The sequence below is a fragment of the Maniola hyperantus genome, chromosome 16 (assembly GCF_902806685.2).
Source record: "Maniola hyperantus chromosome 16, iAphHyp1.2, whole genome shotgun sequence".
In the NCBI taxonomy this organism is placed as follows: domain Eukaryota; kingdom Metazoa; phylum Arthropoda; class Insecta; order Lepidoptera; family Nymphalidae; genus Maniola; species Maniola hyperantus.
In genome coordinates, this window is record NC_048551.1 from 5,506,212 (window position 1) to 5,532,159 (window position 25,948).

General features: G+C 35.4%; 1 protein-coding gene across 1 annotated transcript in view; it reads left to right on the plus strand.

The window, feature by feature from the left end:
* The first annotated feature begins 484 nt into the window (after positions 1-484).
* The window catches only part of ASPP (Ankyrin-repeat, SH3-domain, and Proline-rich-region containing Protein), a 302,304-nt gene continuing 276,840 nt past the window's right edge, over positions 485-25,948 (plus strand). Inside the window, exon 1 of the mRNA XM_069503952.1 lies at positions 485-893. The gene's annotated coding sequence lies outside the window, so the exon portion shown is untranslated. The remainder of the gene's footprint in view (positions 894-25,948) is intronic.

Here is a 25,948-nt window from a genome sequence, read left to right on the forward strand (position 1 = left end):
ATGAATCATGGATACATACACCTACAGTATGAAAGGCATGCCGCTAACATAAATTCAATTAAGAACTACAAAAAGATAAATTGTTGTGTCTACAGTCTACACCTAATTACCTATATAACCAATGACTACTATTGTAGGGTAAATTAGGCTTTACGTAAAATATGTAAAATCGTGATTTTATCCACCTCGGCTCATAACGGTTGTCTAGCTGAGGCGTTAGTGTACTATAGAAGCGGTAATTGTTAATTCGACACAGTTCCGTGCATAAATCACACCTAGTTGCAGCGAGAGGTAAATCGGTACAATTTATTATACATTAATGTACGCAACTTCCGCGATGCTTGCAAGACGTAGGAAGTTGGCTCTAAATTGCAATTCTGATGCGAGGGAGATCCATTGCCGGCTAACGGTCGGTACGATATGAAAGATCGTTAGAAAAATTGGAACCTTGTAATTATTGTTGTTGCGTTCCGAATTGCGATTCAGTCAGCTGTCGGCACATGCTGCCAATGCACGCGTCGCGCGCGCACTTCGCTTGTCTTCGACCGTTTTCGCGCTACGAAAACTCCGCTCGAATTTAAATATTGTCCGTTCGTAAATGAAACCAATATAATAATTAGCATGTAATTTTTTAGGTTTTAATTTATTATTTAGTGTAATTTCTAAAGTATTTGTTTTCCCGAGTGTGACCTGTGAATTTAAATCAGATTGATCAGTTTTATAACGAAGATCGTGTGTTAAAAGTTACGACTTACGACCATGTTGCGGTGTTGTTGATTCGTCAATTATACGATACCTATTGTGATTTGTGATACGAAGACTACTTACGACGTTACATGTGTCATGTAGTGATGTTTTATTGGATTTTTCGGTGTTAATTACTACCCGAGCAGGTTAGTCAGATTTTGTTAACGGACCGGTTATTTTAAATTAGTTATGCTGTAATCTAGATGGCGATAAAAAGTATTAAGATGAATTAAAATATGTTTAAGTGTCCACTTAAAACATGCTTTATCATTGACCGTCTTATAAACGGTGGAGTGAGCGGACTTTTTTCTAATAAGATTCTTATCCTAGAAGTAGGTACGTACATAACTACTTTAGTATTATGGCAATAACATGACAAGTAAATGTAGAGCCGGCTCTATTTTTGTTTTTCGTGCCAATCTCAATTTTGTTATAGGTATTTAACGAACCTAGATATTTCGTCCCGTCTATTTATTTATTATGTTAGGTACACATTCGAATACCTACTTATACTTTAGTTAGAATGCTGGAAGCTGACTAAAAGCTGAAGTAAGAATATTGTAGTCATCTGTCATAGGTACTCATCTTCTCTTTTTTTTATTTTTTTATTCAGATACAAGTTAGCCCTTGGAATGTTTTCAACTGAAATGAACGTAAAGTACTCACGTGCAACGGTTTTAAAGTAAATTGTTTTTGTTGTTTTGGTAGGTATACCTACAGAGTGTCACCAGAACGCTAGCAAAACTTAGCGTTATTGTTGTAGGTACTACCTAAACACAATCCAATACCAATAACCATTTTGTAGTTTTAGTGATTTGGTACCTTTCAAACCTGCAATGTATAGCGTGCAAAAATCGGGCCAATGCCCCACCTACGACGCGGCATTGACTTCGAGTGGCCTACTTACGTAACGTTCGTTGACCTCTAGTGTCAGTCAGATGTTTTATTTGCAACTAGCTTATGCTCGCGACTTCGTCCGCGTGGACTACACAAATTTCAAACGCCTATTTCACCCTCTTAGGGATTGAATTTTCAAAAATTCTTTCTTAGCGGATGCTTATGTCATAATAGCTACCTATCTGCATGCCAAATTTCAGCCCGATCCGTCCTGTAGTTTAAGCTGCGCGTTGATAGATTAGTCAGTCAGTCACCTTTTCCTTTTATATATATTTAGATATTATATCGTGAATTTTTACAAAATATAGGTTTTTTATTTTTTCGCGTTTTTTGTGGTATCATATCAGTAATCATCAGTACTATCACCTGTAGGTATCCGTTTTTGCCAGCGTTTTGGTTACACCTGTAGGTAGGTATAGATATCTATTCTACCTTGTTCACTAAATTGAAATGGGTTCAAAGTATTTTCTATAATTGCTCGTAAGATCTTCGTCCATGTAGGAACTAGAAGAGTATTTTACCGCTATTTAATCATTCTAACACAGATCATTATCAGGACGCTTGTTTTAATTACACGGAGCGATTGTCATCTAACAAGTCGAAGACGTTAACCACTACGGGTAAACAACTTGCTATAATACACCACTTAGTTTGGTAGACAGTTATTAGTTTCACCAAAGTGATCCGGCTCGAAGGACCAAAGTGATGAGCTATGTTAAGGGCACTAATTATATCCAATTGGCTTAGAAGTTTAGCTTGATATAACGATATGACTAATGAGAGACTTATAACTTTAAAAACCATGCAATAAAACTGACTCTCTGGTCTCTTGCCAGAATCTTTACTAGGTACCACAGCTTTGTGTCCTGCTCCTGCTCTATGGTTCCTAGCGAATTGTTTGAGATCGCCCGTTCACCTAGTCAGGACCTAGTAGGGGTCTCCCAACGCTATGTTTTCCGGTTCAGGATAACTTTTCATGCACCTTCAAACCCCATACCTACGTCTATCGGATTATCGAGTTATGTACCTACTACCATCTCCACCGCCACTTCAGCTTCGCGACTCTGAGCTATGTTGGTTACTCTGGTTCTACTGATCTCATCTAAATTAGCCTTCCTCCGATATTTGGACCATTCCCTATTCTGTGCCTCTTCGGGCCACGTCACTGTTTTATCTAATTTTTTCACGCCATTGTCACCTCGGCGTACTACGCTGGCGTTGATAATTCTGGGAAGTCCAGAAAAGACAGATTTTGCCCATAAGTGTGCGTGTGTGTGTGGGTGTGTATTTGTGTGTGTGTGTGTGTGTGCGCGTGTGTGTGTATGTTGTGTGTGGCTAATAATATCTTTAAGATATGTAATCTAACCCAAATTCGCAATAAGGAAAATTTAATTTAATTGTTCTACTATGCATCTGAAAATTCATTTTTAGCGTAGAGATCATGTAGAGATACTCCGAGCATAATTCTCTTCATCATCTGCTGCCTCTGCTGGGTTCAACATTGGACCTTTATCGAATGTAATAAATAGACTGAATTAAATATTCTGCCTGCCGATTTTTTGTCGTTCAAAAAAATTTTTTTTTACTAGAAACAATACCTACTCGTTAAATGTGGGAATATATTATAGCGTTTTATTGATATGCAAATAAGGTCGTAACTGTTTGCTAGTTTACTTTATGGTTCACTATCTCACTTTAATGTACTATTTTATTTCTATTTTATTATTTTCATTTAGGCCATCGCGGACCCTTCCGACATGTATCACACATCATGAATTATGATGATGCTATTATTCGGTAATAAGTTTCATATAATTGCTAAGACCTAAGTGGAAGAGCTGAAGTAAAGATAATATTGACTTTCCGCTTTTCCCTCTAAGTAGGTATAAAGCGCAGTGTTAGCCTAGTTTTTTTTTTTTTTAAAGAACATTAGCCATGTTAAATGACTAATATTCCCCTTTCCTCTCCAACTAAGCATCAAGCTTGTGCTAGGAGTAGGTACGACAATAGTGCAACTGGCGGGGTTTGAACCGTCGACCATTCGGTTTTCAGTCCACTCCTTTACCGGTTGAGCTATTGAGGCTAGTTGTGAAAAGACGTCGGGCTTCTATTCGGAAGGTCAGGGGTTCGATCCGGATTCCGGACGCGTACTTAGCACAGAACATAGTGAACCTGAGAGCTCTCTATAATGTTCTCAAAGGTGTGTCAAGTCTGCCAATTCGCACAGGGCTAGAGCGTGGCGGACTGTAGCCTAAGCCCTTCTCATTTTGAGAGGAGATCCGTGCTCAGTAGTGGACCGGTGCGGGCGATGGGTAATCTAATCATACAACTGGAACTAACGGTTTGATCCGATGATGTTTAGGATTTTAGTCTGCTCCATGACCTTTGATGTATTGAGGCATTTACAAGGTGGTTTGTTCGAATTGAGAAGAACCCATAAGGCATAAGCAAAAGATCATTTCGTTAGAAAAGTAGATAGTTTCCAATATGCCGGCCCCCTAAACTACTTTTAAAATATTTTCCTGGATTAGGTATTAGTCCTGAGTCGTACTTGGGAGTTTAGACTTTTCAAGAGGCTAGAAAGAACTCGTACAATAATTTTATGTTATTTATTAGTACTTAATACACACTTAAAGGAATGGTTTCAATGGACAGATTTTATTACGGAATATTGCGTGAAGCTTTCCTTTGCACGACCACGTAGGTGTATATGTGTATACACGATACCATAGAAGTCTAAATAAGTTAAGTAATAGAAATGGTTTGTATTTAAAATACCGGTACAGTGTGGCGTCTCGCTGATTTCTCGCTAGCTATAATATTGGTCCTTTCAAAAGAAGAGTGAATATAGGCATCTGCTAGGCAGGCGCGCTCCGCCCACCTTAGGTTGCATCATCACCTTCTTTTTGGTGCTGATTACAGTCAAGCGCAAGCCAGACGGAAACGTTTAAGTGCCCAGCCCAGAGCGAAGAAGAAGAAGAAGCCTCTAGTAATAGTTAAAAAAACACGTACAAACTGTAGGACTTTGCAAACAATGTGTTATATAGACATATGCACAGTGACAAACACACCTCCTTTACTTTCCTTTAGAATTAGATAGGTACCATTTCCATTTCTTTTCGTAATTCTGTGGTGTATTCTTATCAAAAACTGCATAACTTGATGCAATTTATACAAGCTGCGTACGTAGGCTGTACTCTAACCTCTTCGAGTACCTAATCTTATCGTTTCCGATTATTTTAGTAATTTGTTTCAATGTCCTGTCTCAAATAATGTAATGTTGTTATAAATCTAGGTTTATAGAGAGACTTGAATAGCTCGTATGAAATATGATACATCTTGAGAGTAGGCCTCTTGTGCCATTTGTGGTTTCTTTTGGCTTCCTCCCTGACCAGAGCGCGTCTGGAACCCTTGGGTGGTGTAAAAATTATCGCCATTGCCTCATCCAATAATGTTTAGGTACAGTGGTTACCAATGAGTCATAGATATAATTACGTATTCTGAAACCATGCAATATATTTTAGTTTTTGAAGGACAGCACGTGCCAAGGCTTCGCGCTAACCCGGTACGGGCGAGCGCGGGCGATGTGTGGGTGTGCGGGGCGTCCCCACCCCGATTGCCATCTCGACCTGTCGCGGACTATACCCACCTACTATTTCGTAATTTGCAGGCACTAGGGTATCGAATTACTTGAGAATTAAAGATTAGAAGTCCAGCGATTATCCACAGCTCCAACTGGAAATCCGATAAGTCGATTGGTAGATAATCGTCAACTTGCAGAACAGATTCCGAATTAGCCCCGCTCGAGTTACTGCGACCTTCGGCTTAAAGACTTGGACAGATGCAAAGCGTGACGGCAGTGGCATGGAAAACCGTCGCGCGTCGTATTGAACGCGGTGTACATTTTTGAAGTAAGTAAAGATTTTTTTGTGCGATTTTGGGGCGGGAACTGCTGCGTTAAATTACGAGGCTGTGTAATATGGTTTGATGCAATGCAATCTGGCATGACAACGGCGACGATCCATCGGATTGTGCCTCAACTTGCCTGAATGACTGAACTGTATAAATATCGTTGCAATCTTGCGTGCCTCAACTTGCGAGCATCAAAGTGTCAGAGCTCTTCGACTATGGTTGCCAGATGGAAACATGCAATAGGAGAGCAGATTCGTGCTATTTTGCAAAAAAAATGATTTCAGAAAAGGAGGACAGTCATATTACTTGAATAAAACGTTTTTTTGTGTTATATATTTTTCAGAGCTTAAGTAAGTATCTATTTGAAATCATAGGCCGTACTGAACAAAGTAACTCCTTCGGGCCTGTTTCACAAATCACAATCCCCAAATAAACTTTATCTAACGAATTTCGTCATTTTAACAGATTTCCAATTATACAAAAACTGCCAAGACGTCGTCGCTTCGTCGGATGACGTTTATTTGCCGGTTGTGAAACATGCCCTTAATGTTTTGTCTGTATATGTGCTACTGATGCCGCGAGTGGCTCGCAGTAATCGCGCATTATCTGGCCAGGCCTTATAAGTATCGTCGCAGAATCAAATCAGACGAGGGACTGCTCGTAACTGTAAAGTAAAACTAGTTTGGCTGTCGGCCGTTTCTCTAATAGAATCCGACGTTCCGCACGGTAGGTGCTCTTTCTACACTTTTTCTTAGACACGCACTTGCCCATGGACTTGATGCCTTTGATGGCGAGGCCTTGTGGTCGCCGGGACCGGATTCGACCATGTCCGTCCCATTTGCTCGCGGGTTTCTTTTCAGGGAACTATCTTGGTATTTAATTAGGTATAGGTAAAGGTACCTAGTTGTTTTAATTGAATAGGTACAATTAATCAGTGTGTAGCGATTGGAGCGGTGATAGCTTAGTGGTTAGAAAAGCCGGCCTCCTGTTTGGGGTTCGATCGAGGCAGTAGACCTCTAACTATTCAGAGTTATGTGCGTTTTAAGCAATTAAATATAGCTTGTTTTGACGGTGAAGGAAACATCGTGAGGAAACCTGCATGCCGCGTAATGTTCTCAAAGGTTTTTGAAGTCTGCCAATCCGCACTTGGCCAGCGGGGTGAAATATGGCCGAACCCGTCTCATTCTGAGAGGAGATTCACAAAGAACGCAATTACTATTGTTTTAATTTGGTGTACTTAGTTCGCTGAAGTGGCAATCGGCAGGGGCACAGTTCGAAAAACCGTTAGACGTTGGGGTTCAAGGTGCTTGAATGGCGACCTCGCACCGGAAAGCGTAGCGTTGGAAGACCCCCCCCCCCCCCCCCCCCCCCCTCACTAGGTGGATGGACGACATCAGTTGCAGGGAGCCGTTGGATTCAGGCGGCGCAAGACCGTGACGTGGGCTCTGGAACTCCCTACAAGAGACCTGTGTCCAGCTGTGGACGTCTATCGGTTGCTTATGATGGTCATGACTTAGTTACCTAGGTACCTACGTAGTACGAAGGTACTTACATATTACGTACCTACATTTGTTTTTGTTTCTTGTACCTACCTGAAAATCTTATTAACTAGCCACGTACCGAAAAGCAAAAAATAGAGTCGCTGCCAAGTAAAATATTTATTCAATCGTCACACACATATATTTTAAAAATGTATTTTATTTATTTATGTGACATTACACAATATACCTATTATTATTTATTTTTAATTCAAGGACTACCAGCTAATGAATAAACGAGCAATAATTTACACTATGGATATTAGGTTAATTAAGTAAATTGAGTAAAATCGACACCCAAATTAATCACATGTTTTATACATAATTTTACTCGAAAGACATTTTGTGTGTTTGTAGATAATATGTACTAATCTAACAATCGATTTAATGACTATCGTCATTAGAATAATACACTAAAGAAGTTTTTTTATTTTTTATTTTTTTTATTCTGATTTTTTTTGGGATCTTTTAATCATTATAATATGACTATGTCAGATCCATAATAACATAATCATATATCTTTCTATCTTATCTTAATACACTATTTTACTAAAGAAGTTATAACCTAAAGAAGTTATAACTACTTATGTATAATTTTTAACTTCTAAGCATTATTATCATACTTCTACCTACTCCTTCTGCAGGTTTCGGGATGGCTCTACCTGTGGTCATAAAATATTCTCGGTATGCTTACAGCAACGCCAAATCGCATACCGAGTCAGAAGTTACATACCTATACATAGTTTATTGAATTCACATAATAATATATGTACTAATATTAAAGTTATTTAAAGCCAAGTGTCAAAGGGACATCTCTAAGACTACGTTTTATCAATGAAAGCTTAGGTACCTATACAGTACTGGAAGCTCAACATTGTAATTTGTATTGATAAGCTTTCACGCTAACAGAGTTTCGAATATCTGCTATGTAGTTGGTATGTTAAGTGTACTGTGTACTTTCCATTCGGCGCTACAGTTTAGCGCTTTTGCTGTCGAGATCGTAAAGGTTTTAGTTTAGCATACGTGTATTCAAGAGGCACCTTTCAGGTTGGCCGTAGCGGGCCAATATTGACATTGCTCGCGAGCAGCGTTTGCGTAATGATGAATCGTATTGCCTAAACAAACTTTATCATAGGAGGTGTCTATTCGATAGTTTTGGTAGTGTTGAGTATTCTGACAAAACCACCCTATGTTGATAAATATAAAGAGGTGACTAGGTATTCGATAGTTTTGGTAGTGTTGAGCAAAGATTCTATTTCAATAAAATACCTCCCTATGTTTGAGAAATAGATTAAGAAAATACTTGTTATTGACTCACACTGAAAACTTGGAGGACATAATAATTTGTATCAATTATACTACTACGCTCGAAGATACTGCAAGGCAGTACGGTACAGTTAAATAAAATCAAACAAAATTTATTTTATTCATAGACCTTCTTTACGCATTGGTAGTTGGTATATTTTTTAACTCTACCACCAATTATTTCAATATTATGCTAATAAAACTGAGTGAAAAGAAATTTATTACATCATCTTAATTAGACAATCGAAGCACATCGAAGTTCACAATTATTAAAGATACTAGCTGATGCCCGCGACTTCATCCGCGTGGAATTAGGTTTTTTTAAAAATTCCGTGGGAATTCTATGTATCTATACCCATGTCAAAAATCACGTCAATCCGTTGCACCGTTGGGACGTGATTGAAGGACAAACCAACAAACAAACCACAATAATAAGGGTACTGATTACTTAATATTCATTTACTCATCGTCACTTCTATAGTTTAATTTCACATTGAAGTTGCGGCCATCTCAGTTGACCTATGCTGTTGGCTCTGTTGGCTAATAACTATATTTTCTGTCAATGATTTGGTTACACAATCAGTTTAAACCTATAACTCGTTTCTTTGTTAGTGCGACAGGTCAAGGTTGGGATGTCGACAAATTGTTAACGCGTTTCACGACGGACGGACGGACGAAAATGATCATACAAAAATACAATTCTCACCTTGGGCACGAATGGTTTTATTGTTCAGCGTGTATATTTTTAACTCTAAAAGGGAGATCTAATTTTTTTAACGAGTTTTAAAGGAGATGAACAAAAATTGTATGAACGCGTGCCCCAGAATGTACAGAGATGATATATACTACCATTTAATAGTAAAAATCTTCTATTTTAAGAAAAAAATGAATGGACGTGGTCATCTCGTACCTACACGCCCCACACTGCAGTAGTGTGATCAATGGTCATCAGAACAACCCCTTCTAGCAGACACTTTGCATATGGCTAGGATGTGTGACAGACCGGTGTGTGGCGTGTAAGGCAGGGAGCAGATACTTTAGGAGTAAGAGAAATACCCATACACTACACCCCGAATCTACACTTTTGCGAACACATCTCCCGCGGGCGTTCGCACAAGTTGTCGCAAGCTAAGGCCACACTGTTTGCCGCCCACTCAATTTATTGAGTTGCCCGCCGCCGACCGCCTTACATCGCATCTTGCTTTTTTCACTCCGGGCATAGAACCGAAATCGAAGAATGCTGGATACCAGAGGCGAGGGCCCCGTTAACAATTATTGCACTCGCGATGTCTCTTATCGAAGGGTGTGGATGCGAGTAGCAGCTGGGTAAGGCTTGAGTCTACAACCTTCTGGACCTTAGTCTGCCCCGTTGAGCTTACGATCTCAATGTCCTCTCTTCCCAACAATAAGGACTAAAGTGGCTTGCAATTATGACAGATAACATAATGAGGTGGGATGCCTTTTGTACATCAAAATAATGAATCCTTGATGTTGTACATGATTTCCTTTAATGTTGGCAATTTGCCTGAATCTGACGCAAGCTTGAAAAGCTCACGTTCTGCCATCTGATTATAGTGCGGAGTATAGCAAGGAATAATTGGTCTCGTTAAATTATTTATTATAGTTATAATATTATCTTGTCCGTCATCTATTTGTTTATTTGATGGAGATGAAGCAATGAAATCACAGGATGTTACTTAATATAGGTACTACGTATCTCACAGTTGTTTACCCAGCTAAGGCCTCTCGTTGGTAAAAAGTGTGCTCGTTTCCTACTAGAGCTTAAAAATAATTTATATGTACTTTAATGCGAGCCTGGTCTGGCTGACTGGTTAGTAAATAAATAGATAGGTAATACATATAATATATATAGGGTAATAGGTATGACACAACTTAGCCTGTCTATAAATAACAGTGTCTTACGTCGCACACGAACCGTGTGGCATGGGAAGTAGCGAGGAAAGGAGGCAGAGGAGGTAGCCTTAAAGCAAGCATAGCATAGGCAAAATTCTTAAAAAACGATCATTGAAGTCACGTCATTAGCATTTTGTATGATGCGATGGATGCGGCCGAATCATGCTGATGACATTACAAATTTTCAGTTACAAAATGCATTGCATGCGCTTCGTGGATCGTGTGACCTGTATGGCTATATAATTATAGCGAATGGTAGGTAGGTACAAAGAAGTTTGATTATTTTTTCTCCTCGTTAGTCTACCACAAAACTCAAGAGCTTTGTAGTTGTTATGTAAAACCATTACAAATAGCAGCTAGCCGCGACCTCGCACGTGTGAGATTTTATGGTAAAAGAAGAGAGAAGTTAACACAGTGGGCTTTAATAGTGATGATAAATTAAATCCAATGATTACTAATGAAAGTTATCATTTATCAATTATTTGTCAGGTAAGGCCAAATACTAAGTAATTAAAGATCAAGCAAAGCATCTGCCGTATTATTTCAATGTAAGAATCCTAATCATCTAAACAGGCTTCTATAATAATTAGAAGCTAACAACCTAGTGTTTACTTTTATCTCAATGTATAAAATAAATAGCACAAGAGGGTAGGTGATAAATACAGAAGTAAAACCAACCAAGTCCAATAATAATTGAATTGTATTGTTCAGCATTGATCTATTTATATTAAAATGAATCTACCACCCATTTCGCTAAGGTGTTTAGTCATGGAGAAGAAAGGGCAAAGAAACTCCATAACACACATCTTTTAAAACATTAGAACGTTGAGTAAAGTAGTAGGTACATATTTGGTACACAGTTACAACAGGTAACCTATAAAAGGCAAATGATTACATTACATTATAATAAAATATAAGAATACTTAACTTCAGTAAGGTCCGCTGTGTTTGCTCTGGGCTGTCGATACAAGACTGTTCCCTCTCTGTCGAGGTAGGGTACTTTTATAACACTGCCCTCGCAAACCAGGCGGATGTCGACTATCACATGATCTTAATATTAATCATTATTTATTTTAGGTTTGTTGACAAAAGGTATGTTGACACACCCAATTTACAATAATAAAATCAGTGACATTGATGGTCTACGTATTAATAATTTACAATAATAATAAGCGACTTAAATTGTCAGTTTACACAACATTATTATTTCACATAATAGCTATTGCCAACTGTATGTTGACAATAGCTTAGTATAATGTCACTCTTAGTGCATTGACAGTATTTAATTTACAATGAATAATTAGTTACCAGTATTGACAATTCACATAATATTATTTATCGTATTGTCACATTCCTAAATATTAAATTAAACAACATACAAGAAAAGATACTATTCAAATCATACCCTTTCCGTACATTGACAGTATTTAATTTACAATTTTACAATGAATAATTAGTTACCAGTATTGACAATTCACATAATATTATTTATCGTATTGTCACATTCCTAAATATTAAATTAAACAACATACAAGAAAAGATACTATTCAAATCATACCCTTTCCGTACATTGACAGTATTTAATTTACAATTTACAATGAATAATTAGTTACCAGTATTGACAATTCACATAATATTATTTATCGTATTGTCACATTCCTAAATATTAAATTAAACAACATACAAGAAAAGATACTAATTAAATCATACTCTTTCCGTACATTGATATTGAATTCGGAAACGGAATTACGATTCTGTTTTAAATATCACAACAAACATTTACTTCAGACTCCCAAGTTTATGATTAGATGAATTTTAGCATAATAATTATGTATCCAATTTTATCGTAATATAACACGGCCATACTGACAAGTACTTCGTTCCCGAAGTACATAGGGAAATTAGAAAGAAAAGAAAAAAAATCTAGCTAAGAGCTAAATAAAAAAAATTACTGTAAGCTAAAAAGATCTATAAGCTAAGGAAGATCTATAAGCTAAAATGATCTATAAGCTACAGCTACCTAGTTTAACTGTCCCTAACTGGCTGCGCCCCATAATTTAATGTTTAATTTTTTTTTTTTGTATAATATGTATAGTTTTTGTTTTATTATTATTAGTTTTATAAAGCAAGGGGTCTTGTACTAGACTCTTGCCCAGTAGAGGTCATTACTAGACCTCGCTACTTACTGGCACCGTCCGAACAAGCCGTCTAACATTACCAACCAATATTTTTTAACTTTTTTTTTTTTTTTATTGGTACTAGTAATGATTAGTGCCGGCAGCCCTAACTAACTGGCCTAACCGCTGCCCCCCCATAAATGGGTCTTGTACTAGACTCTTGCCCAGTAGAGGTCATTACTACACCTCGCTACTTACTGGCACCGTCCGAACAAGCCGTCTAACATTACTAACCAATATTTTTTAACTCTTTTTTTTTTTTATTGGTACTAGTAATGATTAGTGCCGGGCAGCCTAACTAACTGGCCTAACCGCTGCCTCCCCATAAATGGGTCTTGTACTAGACTCTTGCCCAGTAGAGGTTATTACTAGACCTCGCTACTTACTGGCACCGTCCGAACAAGCCGTCTAACATTACTAACCAATATTTTTTAACTCTTTTTTTTTTTTTTTATTGGTACTAGTAATGATTAGTGCCAGGCAGCCTAACTAACTGGCCTAACCGCTGCCGCCCCATAAATGGGTCTTGTACTAGACTCTTGCCCAGTAGAGGTTATTACTAGACCTCGCTACTTACTGGCACCGTCCGAACAAGCCGTCTAACATTACTAACCAATATTTTTTTAACTCTTTTTTTTTTTTTTTTTTTTTGGTACTAGTAATGATTAGTGCCGGGCAGCCTAACTACCTAGCTAACTGTCTGCCGCCCCCATAAATGGGTCTCGTACCAGGACATTACTGAATTATCACCAATAAGATGTATCACACCAATGGTGTAATACCAGCACTGTCAAGTCGAGCCGTCTAACATTACCCGACCAATGAAAAGGGCAATGATTAGTGCCAGGCAGACCTAACTAACCTAACTCCCTTTGTTTTATATGTTTGAATAATAAAAATTGTCCCCTTTGGGAATAATAACATCCGTTTCATACGGGAATAAAAAATTGTCCCCTTTGGGAATAATAACATCCGTTCCATACGGGAATAATAACATTTGTCCCATTCGGGGATAATCATTGGATTTTTTTTTTGTTTTTTTTTTTTTTTTTTTTTTTTTTTGTTGGTTGCTACATTCGGGAGTCTTAACACTTTGTCACATTGTGAGTCTTAACATTTTGTATCCATTGAGCATATTTTTTTTTCTTCCTCTGTTCTGTCATTTAGCATAAATTATTAGTATGTTTTATTACCATTCGGCCATCTTGATAAGTACTTCGTTCCCGAAGTACATAGAAAAATAGAAAAATGCAGCCAGTGAACTTAAATGAACAGCGGCAACAAAAGTACCGACATAAAAAAAAAATAAGATTGCTCCATTCACAAAACGATATTCAATGATTCAATGTCAATGTTACTGTCATAAAAACCAGGATAGCCAGACGTCAGACCGAAATCAGAGTAGAATAGAATATGTTTTCTTTGTTGTTACCAAAGAATGTTCCCCAATGTTAATATGTATACGGTTACTACTATTACGGTTAAAGAACTTTATTCTCACTATGAAATAAATTCACTTACATGAGAAATTTAACAAATAAACAGTAGGTATCTTATCCACACATCCACTGCGATTTTATACAAAATAAAGTGGGTAGAAATAGAATTGGCAAAACACGGATTACTAGAAACGGCTTGGTAGTAGTATAATAGTAATAATATCTGTACCTATGTGTATGTATTACATATGTATTATAGTAAGTATAGGGTTTATAGTATATACAAATGTATACATATATCGCACCGACGACACACTGTCGCAACCCAAAACATGTCAAATTTGAGTGACTGACTAACTGTCGTGATACCCTAACCAATATTGCATCATCTTTAGTTACATCTAAATTCGACGAAGAAGGACGTGACAGTTTACTGTTTAGACCGCATTAATTCAAATTGGAACGATATTGTTGAATCAGGTATGTAAAAGTTCAACTATGAATTCGAGTTAATACAATATAGCTGATTTAAACCTAAATAGATATTTCTAGTGTGTAGGTGTATTTCTAGTTATTACACTATTATCGATTCACAGAAATGAAATTTAAAATAGTATTTTCACTTAAGACACCCTTATTGGTTTAGTAAGTCATTTTAATGTGAATTAAATTGTGACCAGTGGGGTAGTAATTTTAATGTGAAGCTGGAAACCAAACGTTATTTTTCTGTTGCTTTGACACCAGCATAAACAATTAAACAAAAATATTAAAAGACGAAAGAACTGCTCGACAAAATATGATTCCCAGGACCTATTATGAATCTTACTTGCGAAGTTTGACTGGTTGATTTTAAGTACTTAAATAAAAAATATTGCTGTCATTTTGATGCTAATTATTAGAAACAGACTGATGTAAAACTAGTTTAAGTATACTATTATTATAGAAATACTATTATTTAATTTTGCCTAGCTCCAATTTAGTGACTACGTACAATTACTGTGCAGTTACAACAATAGCTGATTATTTAAGTTAAAAAAAAATATTTTGATTGGCTCTGTTTTTTTTTTTTTGTATTCAAGACAAATTTTGTTTATTGTTTTGGAAGGTTTTTTTTTTGTTGAAAAAGGCAGAAATTGTTGAAATTAAATTATTACTTTTTATAAATAAAAACTGATTATCTGATTGAATTTTCTTGATTATCTGGTTTTATTTATCAATGTCCAAACCTGAATGTGCAAATTATTTTTTTGGAGGGAACTATAAAACTTAAAACTAAATTAAATAATTGTTGTAACTACAAAATTATACTCAAAACCATAAGGAAAAAGTCAAACATTATTTATAGTAACTCAAAAATTTTCAGCAATAACTATACAACTAAAAATAATTACTCTTTCTGAAAACTTTTTGTTTGAGCAATACAGTCTTAACTCAAAAATTGCGAATGTAAATGATAATTGCGTTAATATTATTTATAAACCTTATAAAGTAAGCACTTTTTTATAATCTATAACAGGAAGTGAATAATCAGTTTTTCGTCGATTCTGAAAAAGTCATTCTCTGAGTCACGACAGCACTGCATCACTAGTGCGACACGTATATTTAAAAATGTTTATATGTTTGTATTTTATTTTTATTTTTATAGTCATGTATGTGAATTTAGTATGAAAATATATTGTAGTTATATTTATATGTAACTATTTAATGTAGCATATGGTTTTTTTTTTTGAGGTATTAATTGTAAGTAGGTTATATTATTGAAACCATTTATTGAGTAGTATTAAGTCGTTTTGTGCATCTGTGATGATTGTGTGTATTGAGTTGCCATAGTAAAATAAACATGTATCATCAGCGTACAACAGTATGTTTCCTTTTACCTATTTCATTTATACTATCAATATAGATCAGGAATAACAAAGGCCCTAATATTGATCCCTGAGGAACGCCAAATGTACAAACAGGTTTTGGTTTACTCCTATGATCTCCAGTTTTTTTTTTATTACCGCTTGAATAAATATGTTCTTTATTTGATTTGTATGTATATCAAACAAACTCAAAACAGGAATAAATTAATAACACGTTGTAACGTAGGTATTTCCTAAAATAAAATGTAGGACGTATTATTATTTTTAGTAGGATGACCAATAAAAAAAAAAAATAGGTTCCTATTTACTTGATTGGTTTGTCAAAATAATAAGATAAAATAAAATCAGGTTCAACCTAACCTCAAAGTTTATTGCTGATATGTGGGAACAATAAGAATATTTTATTAAAAAGAAAATACTTTTGAAATGAGATATTTCGACAAAAGAAGATTAAATAAAACAAACTATATTTAAGGGGAATTATTCTTAAGCGAAGTTATAATAATATTATAGAGTTAAGAATAAAATTAATGTAAGAAATCTCAAAGAATTTGTAGTTGTATTATTATTATTATTATTTTGTATGTGGAAACAGTTTGGTAATCTTAATCCTTATTTATTAAAAAAAATGTTAAATGTTATAATAACGTCACTGAGTAGAAAAAAAATACTTGAGTAGGCAATCTGCTTTGCGTTGTTTTAAGAAAAGGAAATTAGTTGAACGACAAAATTGTTCGAATGGATAATCTCTTGTGTTGTTTTAAGAAAAGACAAATAGTTGAATTATTTTAAGAAGCAAAATAAATAAATATAGTTTATGTTTAAGTTTAATTAATCAGAATAAGTTAATTTCTTCAAGTTTTGAGCTGTAAGTACGGTGCGATTTCTTAAAAGCAAACCTTTTTGTTTCGGTATATCATAACGTTCTAAATGATTTCACATCTACATATACTTTATCAAAAACCGTTCGGCCAATCTGACCTCTAACTAGACTTATTCTTATCCAAATAAATTATACCACAACACGTGGTTTATCTAACTAATTAAAATCTTTTATGATTACCCTCACAAAAACTTTTTCATAGAAACAATACCACAAACGTGGTTTTAAGATCACTTTAAAGCAGCACATAATTACACTTCACTTATCTTTCACAATTGGAGCGACGCGACGTTTCGATCAGCGGTGTCACACCAGCACCAAGTGCCGCTGACAACAGCGTTGCCCATCGCTTTGTGATCATCGGGCACCAATACCAAGTGCTGCCGATGACAGGCAGTAGCCTGTTGCTTCGAGGAGAAGCCGCATCCACGATTGCTAAAAGCATTTGAAAAGTATTAGTATTGCGACAAGAAAAGAATTATCGTATCCCACTTCTGATGTGAGATTTTATGGTAAAAGAAGAGAGAAGTTAACACAGTGGGCTTTAATAGTGATGATAAATTAAATCCAATGATTACTAATGAAAGTTATCATTTATCAATTATTTGTCAGGTAAGGCCAAATACTAAGTAATTAAAGATCAAGCAAAGCATCTGCCGTATTATTTCAATGTAAGAATCCTAATCATCTAAACAGGCTTCTATAATAATTAGAAGCTAACAACCTAGTGTTTACTTTTATCTCAATGTATAAAATAAATAGCACAAGAGGGTAGGTGATAAATACAGAAGTAAAACCAACCAAGTCCAATAATAATTGAATTGTATTGTTCAGCATTGATCTATTTATATTAAAATGAATCTACCACCCATTTCGCTAAGGTGTTTAGTCATGGAGAAGAAAGGGCAAAGAAACTCCATAACACACATCTTTTAAAACATTAGAACGTTGAGTAAAGTAGTAGGTACATATTTGGTACACAGTTACAACAGGTAACCTATAAAAGGCAAATGATTACATTACATTATAATAAAATATAAGAATACTTAACTTCAGTAAGGTCCGCTGTGTTTGCTCTGGGCTGTCGATACAAGACTGTTCCCTCTCTGTCGAGGTAGGGTACTTTTATAACACTGCCCTCGCAAACCAGGCGGATGTCGACTATCACATGATCTTAATATTAATCATTATTTATTTTAGGTTTGTTGACAAAAGGTATGTTGACACACCCAATTTACAATAATAAAATCAGTGACATTGATGGTCTACGTATTAATAATTTACAATAATAATAAGCGACTTAAATTGTCAGTTTACACAACATTATTATTTCACATAATAGCTATTGCCAACTGTATGTTGACAATAGCTTAGTATAATGTCACTCTTAGTGCATTGACAGTATTTAATTTACAATGAATAATTAGTTACCAGTATTGACAATTCACATAATATTATTTATCGTATTGTCACATTCCTAAATATTAAATTAAACAACATACAAGAAAAGATACTATTCAAATCATACCCTTTCCGTACATTGACAGTATTTAATTTACAATTTTACAATGAATAATTAGTTACCAGTATTGACAATTCACATAATATTATTTATCGTATTGTCACATTCCTAAATATTAAATTAAACAACATACAAGAAAAGATACTATTCAAATCATACCCTTTCCGTACATTGACAGTATTTAATTTACAATTTTACAATGAATAATTAGTTACCAGTATTGACAATTCACATAATATTATTTATCGTATTGTCACATTCCTAAATATTAAATTAAACAACATACAAGAAAAGATACTAATTAAATCATACTCTTTCCGTACATTGATATTGAATTCGGAAACGGAATTACGATTCTGTTTTAAATATCACAACAAACATTTACTTCAGACTCCCAAGTTTATGATTAGATGAATTTTAGCATAATAATTATGTATCCAATTTTATCGTAATATAACACACGCGACAAATTATGCTAATGTCATGCTAATGATGCATAGTTTTAACGCTTTTAGCCAGAGAGGTGCCATGTTATATATACTCTAGAGATGTTAAACTCCTTATAATGTACCTACCTACAACAAATGGCATCAACCTGACTAAAGAACTAGAGGACATGTAGTGCTTTCTTCATCTAAATCTAAATATTTAAAAGGCAAAGCTGACCGACTTACTGACTGACTAACTGAATGACTGACTGACTGATCTATCAACGCAGCTCAAACTACTGGACGGATCGGGCTGAAATTTGGAATGCAGATAGATATTATGTCGTAAATATCCGCTAAGAAAAGATTTTTGAAAATTCAACCTCTAAGGGGGTCAAATAGGGGTTTGAAATTTGTATAGTGCACGCGGACGAAGACTAATCCACATTTTGTTAGGTTGTCACGAATGGATAAAGGAACCCTTTTATTATTGTAACAAGAGCAATCTAAGTAATTTAATTATATTTACTCAAAAATATTTATTAAAAAATAAAATAAAAACTTTGTAAAAATTAAGTTGGGGCACTTTTTACGGCTGGTGTATGAAGTCTGCAACTCTATATAGTGTATAACTCAATGCTTTTATAGTCATCCCTAATGAGGCTTAAACTGAATATCATTTAATATACATGGCCAAATCACCGTATTATCCGATATGTAAATTGTAAATATTTTTCAAATCTTTATCTTTCTAGTTTTGCATGATATATTTTATCTAACGCATTTTTAGGCACAATATTTATTCAAGGTGCTCGTCGCGATTTTAGAAAAACATTTGCCGAGGTCTAATTAGTTGGAATACTAGGTAGGATGGAAAATTATCTAGGTGAATTCTGTTAGTATACTTTTACATCAGATTTTCCAATTTTTCCGTGGACTGGAACTGATCACTCTTTATAAAAACAGTTTAGCTTCACTATTGTATATTCGACTCAAACCTTACGACTGATATTTCAGTTATTTCTGCTGAACAATTTAAACTCCTTGATCCCCTGATACTATATAGTCAGTCAGCTTTTCCTTTTATATATAGATATGTTTTATCACTTATTAAAATATTTACTTTAATCTCTTTCTGTGGTGTGCAGTAAAAAGTACACGCTTACATACAAAAAGTTCTTAGGTATTTTATTACCTATTGAATAAAACTTACTCTTTCCTTTTAGATAATATTTACGAGTATACATAAACGGTTTTTAGTTTTTTATGCTGTCCAGGCATTTCGAATGCGGCGGCAGTGGTCTCCCTATTTTTATCGACGGATTGTCGATGGGCACAAAACCAGTAAGAGCACCTGCTTGCTTCTGAAGATAATTTTACGACTAGTGGTCAGGCCACCAATTACATGTCATTGCTACTGTGATGCAATATAGTTCCTTACAAGTGAGAACAATTTCCAAACTGTGATAGCCTAGTGGTTAGGACGTCCGCCTTCTAAACGGAGGTCGAGGGTTCGATCCCGGGCACGTACCTCCAACTTTTCGGAGTTATGTGCGTTTTAAGCAATTAAATATCACTTGCTTTAACGGTGAAGGAAAACATCGTGAGGAAACCTGCATGCCTGAGTGTTCTCCATAATGTTCTCAAAGGTGTGTGAAGTCTACGAATCTGCACATGGCCAGCGTGGTAGACTATGGCCAAACCCTTCTCACTCTGAGAGGAGACCAGTGCTCTGCAGTGAGCCGGCGATGGGTTGATCATGATTATGATGATGTAGTTACAATTTAATTTGCTATTGCCATGTCTGGCATATTAAGGGCAAACTACAACCTAAGACGATTACCATCCACAATCATGGATCTATAGATATGACACGATCGTGATGACATACAGGATTAGAGAGGCCATAATAAGTAGGTGCTGTGTTTAATCTGTATTGTATGTATGTCGCTAAGAGGAGTGTATTTGGAACGATCTCCAAACAAACGGAGTTTGATTCCTATTTGAATATATTAACCAATCAAACTCTTGTAGGCATGTTCTATTAATACATGTGCCTGTCGTTAGTCAGATTTCCATTTAAATATTATGTACCTACCTAAGTAGTTTCAATGTTATACGGGCTCAAAGTTATTAGTAACTAGCTGCCCTGGCGAATTTCGTACCGCCTAACAGTCGATTCTTTTTCAGGCAATTTTTTAAATTTTTCTCTAAGAACCATCGTAAGAACCATCCTCGTACTTCAAGGAATATTACAAAAAAACAATAAGGGAAATCGGTTCAGCTGTTCTAGAGATTTGCGAACAGCAACATATTTAGCGATTCATTTTTATATATACAGGGTTTGGGACGACCTCTCTGCCACCAGGTAAAATTGCAATCAAGGGTTAACTTGTATCTGAATTAAAAAAAAATCAAAGATGTCTTGGAAAATCTTTGGAACCGTGTACCTATGTATTACTCACATATCTTTGACGGAAATCTGACTAACTTTAATATAAGTATATTCTGTGCTTTTAATAAAGAAGTAATTAAACTATTAATAAACTTAAATCTAAAAAAAAACAACATTAAATTAATCTGACTAACTAAATTAGACAAGTAAATTCTGTTTGAATAGAGAGCGCTCGGAATACAGTACTATTAAAGTTTCTTCACACTACTACCAACTGCGTTTAGTTTTTGTGGTATATGTCTCTGAATAAGGTACAATACAGGTTGTGACGATAAGTGCTCGCAGACTTATTACCTATTCTTCTAATAAGTATTAATTCCCAATACTTCAGCGTTTCTCTCTTGGACCTTCTCTCTCAAAGGAGAACATAATCTTTCCCCACTACACTGCGCACTGCTTGAATGGGGAAACACACTTGGCATTGTCATACTTACCTATCTGAAATCCATGAATATGATTACATTTCTATTTCTATTTCTATTTTTAGGTGCGCCAGCAGGCGTAAATGACGTTAAATTTTAATAAGCACTAAAAAGTCTTCGATATCTTTAATAATTATGAGAAACTAACACTTATGAATATTTACCCTTTCCAAACTTTATAGGTATAATTTATTAGTAGTTTGCCGGTATGAAATAGTTCCAGCTACGTACCTACTTATAAATGCAAATAAATTGCGACCATAAGGTTAGCCAAAGATCAAGTAACCCGTATACGGTAAACATCGTATTTCTTAGGAAGCCACAATCTGAAATATGGTCAGTCATGAGCACAAAGAGTGCTCATGACTTGCGTTCCCATTTTATATAGATGCTGAAACATGCAGAAATGACATGCCCTACTTTATACCGTTTTATACACTGCTACAGTTGTCTACCTACCTTTCAAATTTATTAGTGACCGACAAATTTATTGAACTCTACTAAAAAAGCGGGGAAACAAGGGGCGACTGATCCCCCAATCGCGTGCTCCCGCGCGGAGGAATCCCCTCGTGCCATATCCGAGTCTTCCAAGCCTAGTCAGTACTACGTTTCTTCATAGAAAATTGGAATCCTTGGATCCTCTGCACGTCGGACGTGCCTCGAATACATGAGTAGGTAGAACGTGGTACGGTTTAGCATAAATCATCCCTTATTTGTATTACCAAGAAAAGATGTAAAAATAAGAAGCATAACATGGTCACGATACGCTTATCTTTATGTAAGAGATCTCTATCTTTAAACAAATTGGAAATACTTAAATAATTAGCTTCACTCGATTGGAGTTTCTGAAAATTCTTTCTTAGTTGGGCCGGGAGATCAAGTAGGTACATGCAAAATCTCAAGTTCTAGACCCATCCGTTTGGGCTGTAGGTACCTAATAGTATCGTTATATCAGTTGGCCAATCAAGCTCTTTTATGATATTATATAAATGAACCTATTCTTTAGTCACTGACTAATAAATAAATTATTAATGTGCTCCGTGATGGCTCCGTGACTGTTCTTGTTTACAATGAAAAATGTTGCACAATATTATTTCCTTATGAAATATTCATTGAAAGCATTAATGTCAAACGCAGCTGCCTTAAATTGCTATGGGTGCCATCGATTGGGCGTGTTTTGATTATAGAGAGACTGCTTGCAAATGTTTGAATAGAAAATTAGTATATGACGCATCTATTAGCATAATCTTTGCTTGCCCTTAAAAGTGAAAGTCGCTCGACCGATAAGATCTTATTAGCTTCCTCACGATCTAATAAGAAGTGAAACACTTCTGCAATTATTTTACAGTGGCTTCTCATGTTATGCCATGTTGGTGTCACAGTTCACGATGTATTTTGTTGTTTTCTTGCAAAGCCACAGTTCATTGTTTTGGCAATGCAATAAAAACAATCGAAATTTAAATTTTTATCGTGATAGAGCCCGAATTTTTAATTCTATTGAGTGGTGTTTAAGCCATTTTTTTTTGTAAAGTAATAAACAAAAGCGTTTAAATAAACCATATCCTAAAGGTGTAAACCCCTACGATGACGATACACGGATAAGTACCTACGGCGAATGAAGCGATTCGTTTCCTTGTGTCTGATTCGCACCGCTTCGATATGGACTGCCCTTCCGATTTCCCTTTTCCCCACCATGTGATTATAATATTACTAGATGATGCCCGCGACTTTGTCCTCGTGTAATTAGGTTTGAAATCCCCTGAGAACACTTTGATTTTCCGAAAGAAAAAGTGGACCATATCTTTAACTATATCCATGCAAAAAATCACGTTGATATGTCGATTCATTGCGACGTGATTGAAGGAAAAACCAACAAACAATTAATATACTTAAGATTATTTTGATTGAAGCAAATGACACGTGGAAACATTTCTATCCCGAACTGTCTTTTTCTAACGAAGTATGCCATCTGTCTGCATATTCATTGGCTGCCCTTAGAAGTGAAAGTGCTGGCCCGCCTGATACCATCTCGTCTCATTAGCCCCTCGCGATCTAATGAGCTTTGCAACACCTCTATTGCCTTTAACATTGTGGTCTTTGACACGTTACGCGATACATATTCTACTTCTTTACCACACCTATACCTACTTCTTTTACAAAGAGGTCTTCGAAATTCGGAACTAAGGATTCGATTCCGAAAAGTCTTTCATTGATGTACATTATCCTCGAGTGCTAAATTAAAATTTTCAAAGCAGTCCAAATTTTAGTTAGTACCTAAGGTTTATTTATTAAGTTTGTATGTTTTAATTTAATATTTTTCTTAAGTACTTTTAATTTAGATTTAAGTTTATTTAATAGAATTGTTTTTAATAATATATGGTGTTAATCAGTCCGATGTATCTTGGATTCAGTGTCATTTTAATTTTTCGCGAGCAATTTCGAAGGCTTGTGGTTTTGTGTCATTCAGCTAGTGTGTTTTTTTTCTTTATAAGAATTACTATCTGTTTATAAAATCTCATGTCATTAGCCTCTAATAAGCTGTGCGATAGAGCGTTGCAAACTTTATGTCACTTCAATCTATATGAAATTAAATCTGATATATCCATAGTGTTCTTAGAAGCGACTATAATGCTGTTTAGGTGATACAATCGGTCTCGTTATCTAGACACGATCTGTAATCATACTGTGACACATTGTACCTACTATTGTTGCTATGCTACTATTCAATGTTCATACCATATGCACGATCTTGTTGTGCTAACTACTATAATACATTATAATATTATACTATAACTAGCAGTTGCCCGCGACTTTGTCCGCGTGAAATTTCTGGTTTCTCATGAGATTAGAAATTTTCCCACTACAAAAGGCCACACTTACCTACTCACTCAGTCTCACCTTAAGGTACGGACTACAGAATGCCGATTATTATATCTCTAACTTCAAAAACATGGACTTTTATAAATATAACCTTTCAACCCCCGTTTCACCCCTGATCACCATTTTTTAGCTGATACTTACTTACTTGGCTACGGAACCCTAAAAACACCCTCCTTTCACTCTATTATGACTAGCGCGGCGGTTTGGCTGTGCGTTGTGGTGATAAATAAGTCAATCAGTCAGTCAGTCAGACAAGACTTAATGCAGATATAAGTAACATCATGAATTAATGTCAACTATTTATTATCATAAGTTAAAACGGTAGACCGTTATTTTTTTTCTTTTAAAACAAAGTATAATTATTTTGCTTTTGCCCTTTTAATAACAACAGAACATAGAATTATTAAGTACTAGTAGGTACAAGTACCTATTTAATAATTTTATGAATAAAGGTGTAATATTTGTCATGAAGATAAGTTTTCTGTTCGATTTTTGAACAAGAACAAAATATGTTCCCTTTATAAGATACTTAGTATCTTAAAAGGGGAACATATTATGTTGTTCTTGTTTTATAGGGCCAAGGGTTTGAGCTGGGCTTTGATGAGTTAGTGAATGAGTCACAACTTTTAGCTAATAAGGCCGTTTTTGTCAAAATTCCCGCGGGATAGTGAATAGGAATATTTTTAGCCTAGCGAAGCCGTGGTCTGTCGCTAGTGTTAAAATCATAAGTAGGTAATAGCGTTTCAATAAAAATATCTTCATTTTTGATTTCGTCAAAATTGAATTTAATAGGCTGATACATATTTATAGAGGCTTGATAAAAATGTCTTTTCTTTAAAATAGTTTTGCATATTTTACGTCTAATCTCGCTACAGAAACCTGTTATATTATAACGCCTACATTAAATCAGAATTAATCGTAAGATAACAATATACTTAATATATTGTTATTTATTAAAATTTGTGTCAAAGTAAAATATTGAGTTGTTTAAAAAAGTAAAAGTTGATTAGTGATAAAAAGCTCGAAATAGTTTTGCTATACCTTCGTTTGCGTTAGTTATTACGAAATATTATGATTTTGAATCCGACAATTTATTGTTCATGTAGAATTTAGATAGATAGATAGTATCGTGCTTGAAACCACTGATATCTAAAGTTCTGACTTTATGTATCTAGATTCTAGACAAGACCTATCTGACATCGGAAAGATCAAAATCCAAAACAGAAGCATTACAAAAAAAGTTGCGAAAGGATAAGCAACTAATATAGTGAGAAATAACCTATTTGACATAATATTCTTTTTATTTACCCTTTTTTAGAAGGGGAAACGAAAACTCTGGACTTAAGTCCAGAGTTTTCGTCAACCACACTGGTCAACAACAACGCGTCAACAATCTAGATCGCTGCTAGTGTGGTTGAGGCCTTATCCGGGGTCGGTCGCTTATTAGGGTTGTCCTACAGTTACAATATTGTACCTATAGTGTAACTGGCCCTGTAAGTTATGGGGTCTACCACAAGGTTCATAAGTCTCGGCATTTTTCTATTTTCTTGTAGCCAATGGGAAT